At 41.6% G+C, this 8,859-nt stretch overlaps 1 pseudogene; it reads right to left on the bottom strand.

The window, feature by feature from the left end:
* Positions 1-1,032: 1,032 nt before the first annotated feature.
* On the bottom strand, positions 1,033-2,956 carry LOC125522089 (annotated as a pseudogene).
* Positions 2,957-8,859: the final 5,903 nt, after the last annotated feature.

The following is an 8,859-nucleotide window of genomic DNA, read 5'->3' on the forward strand; positions in this document are numbered from 1 at the left end:
GGATTGCTGCTGTTGTGATGCCAAAATAGTTAACAACAATATTCACTGTTGTGGTGCCAAAATAGTTAACTGCAATATTCAGTTTGTGCAGCTAGAAACGGGAGATGGTTTAATATTCCTAAGTGATGCTTGGATTTTATTCTGCAGCTTTTATACATCTCAACAAACTCTCGTACTCTCTGCTAGAAGAACTGGAAACACACAAAGGCGGTCATAGATCCGTTGAATAATTGCTCGCATAATCTCCTGCTGGTTGTTTCAAACCCTTTTTTCAAACTGGGAGCATTCCCATTTTTCATAACCAACTCCATTTATAATGCATCCCCATTTAGAATGCTCAAGTTACCAGAAAAGTCACATGAAGCAGTTTGTTAATAATTGCTTGGCACCCAGAGGCTTGAGCTGCTGCTTTCCCTATTCTCAATTTATGGTTCGGCACTGATGCCCGCTGTAAATTTTGTCTGCAGTAACTTTATGTCTTATGCTTCTCGAAATAAAAATGATTTAGTAGCGGATTTACAGTTTAAAAGATTGTCAGCTTGTTGGAAATGAAGAATGGGAACCAGTTCTGTGTCCTCTGCTTTCCTCGGCAAATTTGAGATCTCGGACATGCTTTACCGATGGCTTCAAACTGGGGTTTGGTTGAACTGATGCTCCATCGCCAAACCACCACGGAAGAACTCACTCCATTGAGTAAACCAACCAATCTCCATCAACCTTTTTTCTGTAATATCAACATATTTGTTGACATAACAATCTTTTTCAACATGAAAAATAAGCCATAGATGACAATCATTAGGTAGAGAGGTTGCTGTTTGGCGACATTGTGCACTTCAAAGTTCAATTCATGGCAGAAAACTAGATATTATAGGGCTGCCTTCATTTAAGCCAGTATAGAAGCAAAGTAGCAACCACTAGTTAAACTAGTGTAAATATATTACAACGTGACATCAAACAGGAAAGAAAAAACCACTGCACCTATACAGAAAATATGTCAAATACTAACATTCAAGCACAACGAAACAGAAAATATAACTTCTGAAATATTCAAATATTATAGCTCCTGCCTTCTAAGGCCAGTACAAAAGCTGATGGTGCAAACAGCTTACATCTTACAACAGAAAAGATACTAAATAACATTCAGGCACAATGGAACAGAGAATTAGAGGTGAAGGGTTACTTTGAACTACAAAAAGGGCCATTTCTGAAAGGCGCCGAATTTGCAAGCAGCATCAAAGCAAGGTTCTCTCAAAGGGATCGGCCATTGATAAATCATGGGTATGCTTGTCATCGATGCCATTATACCCATAACCACTTGTGAATTCAAATCGAGCATCCGAAGAAGCTCTGTTGTCCACTTGTAACAGCTTGTGTTGGTCAGACCTCCATTTGTCGTTGCGGTGGTAAGTAGGTACTGCGAAGTTCATTTGTTCTAGCACTTTCGCATTCAAAACGAAAAATTTGGCGAAGTCAACATCTGCCATGTTGCCAAAGTAGTTCTCCAGCGCCACTCTTTTGAGATGGAGTTCGAGGCATTCTGGATCCAGTGGGTCATATTTTAGCACATTTTTCATCTCATTGCATTGGCGCGACTGGAGATGGAAAGAATAAATATCATAAAGGCAGTTGGTTAATGGATTAGAGCACAAGTGAATCATGCTGATGTTGACAATTAAAGCAAGCAAATATGAATTACTCACAATGACATACAGCCTCTCCAAGCAAGGGAAGCACTTGAGGAAGCCAATTACCGCATCAAGATTAGGGCCAACAGATTCGATAACCAAAACCTTCACGGTGCGCATTGTGGTTGTCACGCTGATGGCGATCATTTCCTGAAGAAAATGACAAACCAAAATAAGAAGAAACAACTTGCAAACATGTGAGTTCTGATTGCTTGATTGTAGAAGGGTGTTGTTACCTGAAAAACCGTGGTTCCAATGTGGAGTTTGGATATGCCCTTTGACACCAAACCAAATCCCTGCAGCTTAGGTGCTCGGATTACCCGGACAGTCCCCATACAATGGTCTGGCGTGGGTGGCAGCAGCCTCTCAAGGCAAGGGGTGTCCTCGATGACCAGCTCTTTGAAAAAGAAAGTCCCTGGGAAGCTGATGCTCCTGAGAGTGGGAGAGCTGATGCATATGCGAGCAATGCCAATGTTAAAATCCAGTAAAAGGCTTTCCAATGAAAGGCAGCGAGAGAGCATGCTGTGGAGAGCCTCCCCCGAGATGGTGACTCCACGCATGGTGAGCTGCTTGAGCAGCGGAAAATGCAGAGACGGCGCAGACAAGTCCGAGATGGTGACCATGTACATGCTGAGCTGCTTGAGGTGCGGAAAATTCAAAAACTGCGTGGATAAGTCGGGGAAACTGCAGCAGCTGAAGCTGGCGACGCCGAGCGTCGGCGCGAAGCGGAGCGCGGACAACGGCAGCGGGAATATCATGTACTCTTCGCCGTCGTAGTCGAGGTGGAGCTCCTGGAGGTCGGTAAGGGCCTGGGAACGAAGCCAGCGGTTGACCTTGCCGTAGAGGCTTTAGTGGATGGAGGGGAGGTCGAGGCGGAGGGCTGGGCCAGGGTGCTTGGCGAGGATCTTGGAGACGTAGGCGACGCGCTTACGCTTATTGCCGGAGAGGTCACGGTCGGCGACGAGGTTGAGGGGCGCCGAGCGCCACAGGGGTCGCCACCGGCGGGCGACGGCCTGCGTGCGGGCGCCGTCCTTGGTGGGGAGCAGCGAGATGATGGTGCAGAGGACGGCGTCGGGGAGGGCGCCGATGAGATCGAGGCCGACGCTGCCGCTCCCCGGTGGTGATTCTTGGTCGCCCGCCCGCTCGAACATGCGCTTCTTGGGGGCGTGCGCCGGCCACGGCGGTGGCGGCAGCGCATCCATGGATGCCGCGCTTGGCTTGGTGGTGGGGGTAATGGGGTTGGATTGGGGAATGAAGAACGAGGGATTGGGGATTAGTTTTGTCTTTCCTCGGTTGGCAGAAAAAATGGCGGGAACCGACAGAAGATATTGGCGCCAACTTTGTTCACATGTGCGCGCCCAAATTTTTACTTTTTTCAAGGGCCCGTAGTTCTTTCTTTATGGGCCGGCCCATCTAAAGCTGTCACGTTCCAGTTTTGGGAACATTTTGAGATTTCCCACTGTTTTTTTAGGGACCTTCTAGGTTCTTGAACCGATTTATTATTATTAATTTCCATTTTTTGTTTCTTATTTTATACTATTATGTTTATGTTTCTTTTTATTTTTTTCCTTTTTTAAGTTTCTTTTTGCTTTTCAGATTTTTATTATTTAAATAGAAATTTGATAAAATGTTAGCACTTATAAAAAAATCTGCATTAAAAACACATGGTTAACACATGTTCAAAAATTCAAAAACAATCAATTTTAAAAATTGTTCACAAATACAAAAACATTTCATATTTTCAAAATTTTATCGCAAATAGAATACGTTTGGGAAATTAAAAAATGCTCGTGTTTTGAAAAAGTGTTCATTGTTTCTAAAAATGTTTGGGTTTTCAATTATGTTCCTGTAGTCCAAAAAATGATCGTGTTTTCAATTTTGTCCTCTTTTTTCAATAAATTTCTATGATTCCCAAAAAATATTCATGATTCAAAAAATATTTAATTTTTTCAAACAGAAAATCATGTTAGGAAATTCAAAAAAAAAGATTAAATCTATCATGGCTTATATAGTTCATATAGACTCGGATGCTTATTGTGGCCGAGAAAACATCCCTCGCGAGATAGGATGCAAAAAAACTGATGCTATGCCACCGAACCGCCAAGAGAGAAGGAACAAGTGCACAAGAAGACAAATTCATGAGAACTACTGAGTAGACCACTCTTCTTTTTACGCCTGCAGTTGAATCTTTATGGTCCTTTCTTTTTTGTAGAGAGAAAAGCCGTTGGCCGAGCTTGAAAAGAGCTCGAACCTAACCCGACTTTGAATTAATAAAGCCATCAATCGGCCAGGATTACAGAGGCACCACATTACAAAAGGAATGAATGCAAAGCAAAACAAAGCGGAAAGAAGATACAAGGTACTAGGTAGAATAATACAATGGCAACAACCGGAGCAAGCACAACATCGTTGCCAACGACCAGCACTACACCTACACCAACTAGCCAACTAAGAGCACCGGAGGCAGGCCACGCCGTGCAAGAATTGAGCGCCGGCAACACCCACAGGCCAACCTTGGGAAACACTTGCTCTGTCTCGACCGTCGCAAAGGGACACTATCACTAATAGAAAAAGGGTCAAATGTGAAGCACATTAGTGCCGGTTTGAATTTGAGCCGGCACTAATGTGACCATTAGTGCCGGTTCCAACGGCTAGGCGGGCGGACATCATTAGTACCGGTTCGTGGGCAACCTTTAGTACCGGTTCATGCCACGAACCGGTACTAATGAGCCCAGTGCGGCTGTGGTCAGGCTGGGGCCCCCACAAAGACTTTTAGTACCGGCTCGTGGCATGAACCGGTACTAGAGTTTCTTAGTAAGCTGATTTTAGTCCCACCTCGCCAAGAGAGAGGCGGTATGAGCAGTTTATAAGCCGTGAGTGCAGAGACAATGACGAAGAGGCGCAATGCTCACCTACACGTTGATTAGCTTCAAGCCTTTCGGAATAGCATAGATTGCATTGAGCTATGTGCAGTGCAGTCTACACTATTCCGAAAGGCTTGAAGCAAATTAACCAGCATTGCACCTCTTTTTTATTTTTAATAACTTATTTGAACTCCGGACTTCTTGTGTTCAGTATGTAGCATTCAAAGTGACGTCATCAATTTTCAATATGTTCTGACATCATTTGCTGTTTTTCAGTCATTTACCGAATTGTTTAAAGAGTTAAATGACCGTGAAATTGAAAACCACTACAAAATGAACTGTGAAAATGTTGAAATTTAGCATGGTATCATCATTTCACCCGCATAGCATGTGTGAAAGAGTAGATAGGGTCACGGCAAAAACTGGACGCACTTCGTGTACAAATTGGACAATCTCTTTCGAAGTATTAGGGTTTCGGACAAGAACTCATCTGTTACACGGGCACTTCAATGTTTTTTAAACTTATTTGAACTCCGGACTTCTTTTGTGTTCAGTATGCAGCATTCAAAGTGACGTCATCAATTTCCAACATGTTCTGACATTATTTGTTGTTTTCAGTCATTTACCTAATTGTTTAGAGAGCTAAATGACCGTGAAATTAAAAATCACTACAAAATGAACTGTGAAAATGTTGAAAGTTGGCATGGTATCATCATTTCACCCGCATAGCATGTGCGAAAGAGTAGAGAGGGTCACGGCAAAAACTGGACGCACTTCGTGTACAAACTGGACAATCTCTTTCGGAGTATCATGGGTTCGGACGAGAACTCATCTGTTACACGGGCACTTTAATGTTTTTTAAACTTATTTGAACTCCGGACTTCTTTTGTGTTCAGTATGCAGCATTCAAAGCAACGTCATCAATTTACAACATGTTCTGACATCATTTATTGTTTTTCAGTCATTTACCTAATTGTTTAGAGAGCTAAATGACCGTGAAATTGAAAATCCTACAAAATGAACTCTGAAAATATTGAAACTTGCAATAGTATCATCATTTCACCCGTATAGCATGTGCGAAAGAGTAGAGAGGGTCACGGCAAAAACTGGACGCACTTCGTGTACAAACTGGACAATCTCTTTCGGAGTATCAGGGTTTCAGACGAGAACTCATCTGTTACACGGGCACTTCAATGTTTTTTAAACTTATTTAAACTCCGGACTTCTTTTGTGTTCAGTATGCAGCATTCAAAGCGACGTCATCAATTTCCAACATGTTCTGACATCATTTGTTGTTTTCCAGTCATTTATCTAATTGTTTAGAGAGCTAAATGACCGTGAAATTGAAAATCACTATAAAATGAACTCTGAAAATGCTGAAACTTGGCATGGTATCATCATTTCACCCGCATAGCATGTGCGAAAGAGTAGAGAGGGTCACAAAGAAACTAAATACAGAAAAAAAAAACTCAGAAATAAATAGAAGAAAATAAATAAAGCAGAAAAGAAAAAACTATATAAAAAATTACTCAAAAATAAATAGAAGAAAATAAATAATGCAGAAAAGAAAAACTATATAAAAAAATTACCCAAAAATAAATAGAAGAAAATAAATAATGCAGAAAAGAAAAAACTATATAAATAATTTGTTGGGGCGCTGCCCAGTGGGCCTGCCAGACCTAGGGTGTGCAAATGCAGGCCCAGAAGGGCCAGCAGGCTCATGGGGCAGCACGCCATATTTAGGCCCAGAAGCTTGCTATATAGAGAAGTTCGAAGGAGCAGCCACGGCTGGGTTTATAAACCAGTGCGGCTGCCCTTCGCTCGGCGAGGTGGGACTAAACATTGTGCACCGCCGGTGGCAGCGCACAACCATTAGTACCGGTTGGTGGCTCCAACCGGTACTAATGATTGGGCCTTTAGTACCGGTTTGTGGCACGAACCGGTACTAAAGGGGATGTTTCCCGCCCCTTGGCCTGGCGAAAATTGGCCTTTAGTACCGGTTGGTGGCTCCAACCGGTACTAAAGGCCCCTCCTATATATATGGCACTTATGAAAATTTCAGTTTCATCGACCACCACTTCTTCTCCAACTTCTTCGTGTGACATTGCCGCCATCGCCGCGCCGTCGCCCATCGCGCGCCGCCCTCACAGGCCCCGCCGCCATCGCCCCCGCCGCCCGTCGTCGCCGTCACCGCCGTCGCCGCCGCCGCCCGCCGCCGCCGCCCCGTACTACGTCGTCGTCTCGTTCGCACCGTCGCCCCCGGCCCGCCGCTCGTCGTCGCGCCGTCCCCGTCGCATCGCCGTCTCGCGCCGCCGCCTGTACACCGCCGCCCCCCGCTCGTACACACACACATACACACACACACAGACACACACACACATTGTTTTTACTTATTTTCTGTTTTCTGTTGTTTAGATTAATGTTAGATAAATTACGTAGATAAGAATGTTAGAATGTTAATATTAGATGAATTATATGGAAAAGATGTTAAATATCAATGTCAATTTTAGATGAATTAGCTAGATATTAATTAGGTATATATATGAGATTTGAACTAGTTGAATTAATATAACTAGTTTATTTTTAGTATGAAAATTAATAGAACAAGTTTATTTTTAGTAAGAAAATTTAGGTATATGAGATTATTTGAACTAGTTGAATTAATATAACTAGTTTATTTTTAGTAAATGCTTAGTTGAACTAGTTGAATTAATAGAACTAGTTTATTTTTAGTAAGAAAATTTAGGTATATGAGATTTGATGATCTAATCAAAATATTACTATATAGAACTACCTACTTTATTATATAGAGATTTGATCATCTAATTAACATTTTACTATATAGAACTAGCTACCTTATTTTTAGTAAGAAAATTAATAGAACTAGTTTAGTTGAATTAGTTGAATTAATTAGTTGAACTACTTAGTTGAATTAGTTGAGCTACTTTATTTAGGTATGTTTTTCGTAAGTGCTTAATTGAATTAGTTGAATTAATAGAACTAATAAGTGTTTAATGTTTCACCTATGAACATAGGAATGTCGTCTGACGGCGAACACAATTTCATTATGTGCGAATACTGCGAAGACCAGCGCAGCCTGTGCGGCAAAATTTTTCTAGTTGATGATAGGCGCTTCAGCATCAAGCTGCATGAGAACTTCGAAGTGGATACAGTAAGTCAGAACAACAAGTCTTTTTTCATAATTAAGCATGACTTATGCTTCATTTGCTTCAACTTTTAATTTTATTTTTTCACTATTCTAGTAGCGTATCCCCTGCCATGCAAGAATTTTTGTCTTGGATAAGATAGGTTTCAGTCCTAACAAAACTATGGAGGTAAAAAGAGTTTACTTGAAGACCGAGCATGGTTATACCTTCAACGTCAAATTATACAATGCAGACACATACACCTATTTTGAATGCAAAACTTGGCAAGCACTATGCAAGGCTTATGCATTTGAGCCTGATATGGTTATCACCTTTGATATTCGTCCGGAAGATGATATTGAAGGTAATAGAGATATTTGGGTCGATGTGCAGACGCCTCCAATTCTAACATTATGTGAGTTTCTCAACCATATTTATGTCTTCGATATTGTTTATTCAAAAAGAGTTGATAAGTAATTTATATTGACAGCTTATTTCCAATCAAGCAAACATGTCCGGTGCTTGATAGACAGGACCGTCCACTGTCCCGGGGCTGAACTAAACTGCGAGGAGACAACTCATTATGTTTCATGGCTTGAGGATCTTGATGCTGTCAAGACAAATTTTTTTCCTGCACTTAAAAATGTTAGTACTCAAAACGTGCGACCAATAGTGTTCGTACTGAACTATAGTCACATATATTTAGGAAAGATGGTAATATTTCTACTATTTTCCTCAGTGCATCTTTTGCATACATTATTTTTTTAAGCTAAACTTCATTGCTAAGTATGTTACTATACGATGTTCTTCAACAGGGACTCCCGATGAATGTTGTGCCTGATTGGATGGAGACTAAAGGTACCATGAATATTGTTAGTTTACGGCCAAGATATCCTACAATGCACTTTAGTGCATTCAGGATTTCTAATAGCGAGGAATGCTTAATAGTAAAATACTGGAACAAAATTGTGAACGATCGCAGAGAAGTACTAGGGGGCAGCAATCAGAAGCGCAACCCACGATTAGGAGACATGTTCATCTGTATGCTCCAATATGATGAATCAGGAAATCTATACATGTTCTATGCTATTTTACCTGAGAGAGAGCAACAGGAGTGATTAGCTAGTTCATGCTCTTAGTACTTGTCCTCTCATGTCCGTGTTC

This window comes from Triticum urartu, chromosome 7 (genome assembly GCF_003073215.2).
Source record: "Triticum urartu cultivar G1812 chromosome 7, Tu2.1, whole genome shotgun sequence".
Classification (NCBI taxonomy): Eukaryota; Viridiplantae; Streptophyta; class Magnoliopsida; order Poales; family Poaceae; genus Triticum; species Triticum urartu.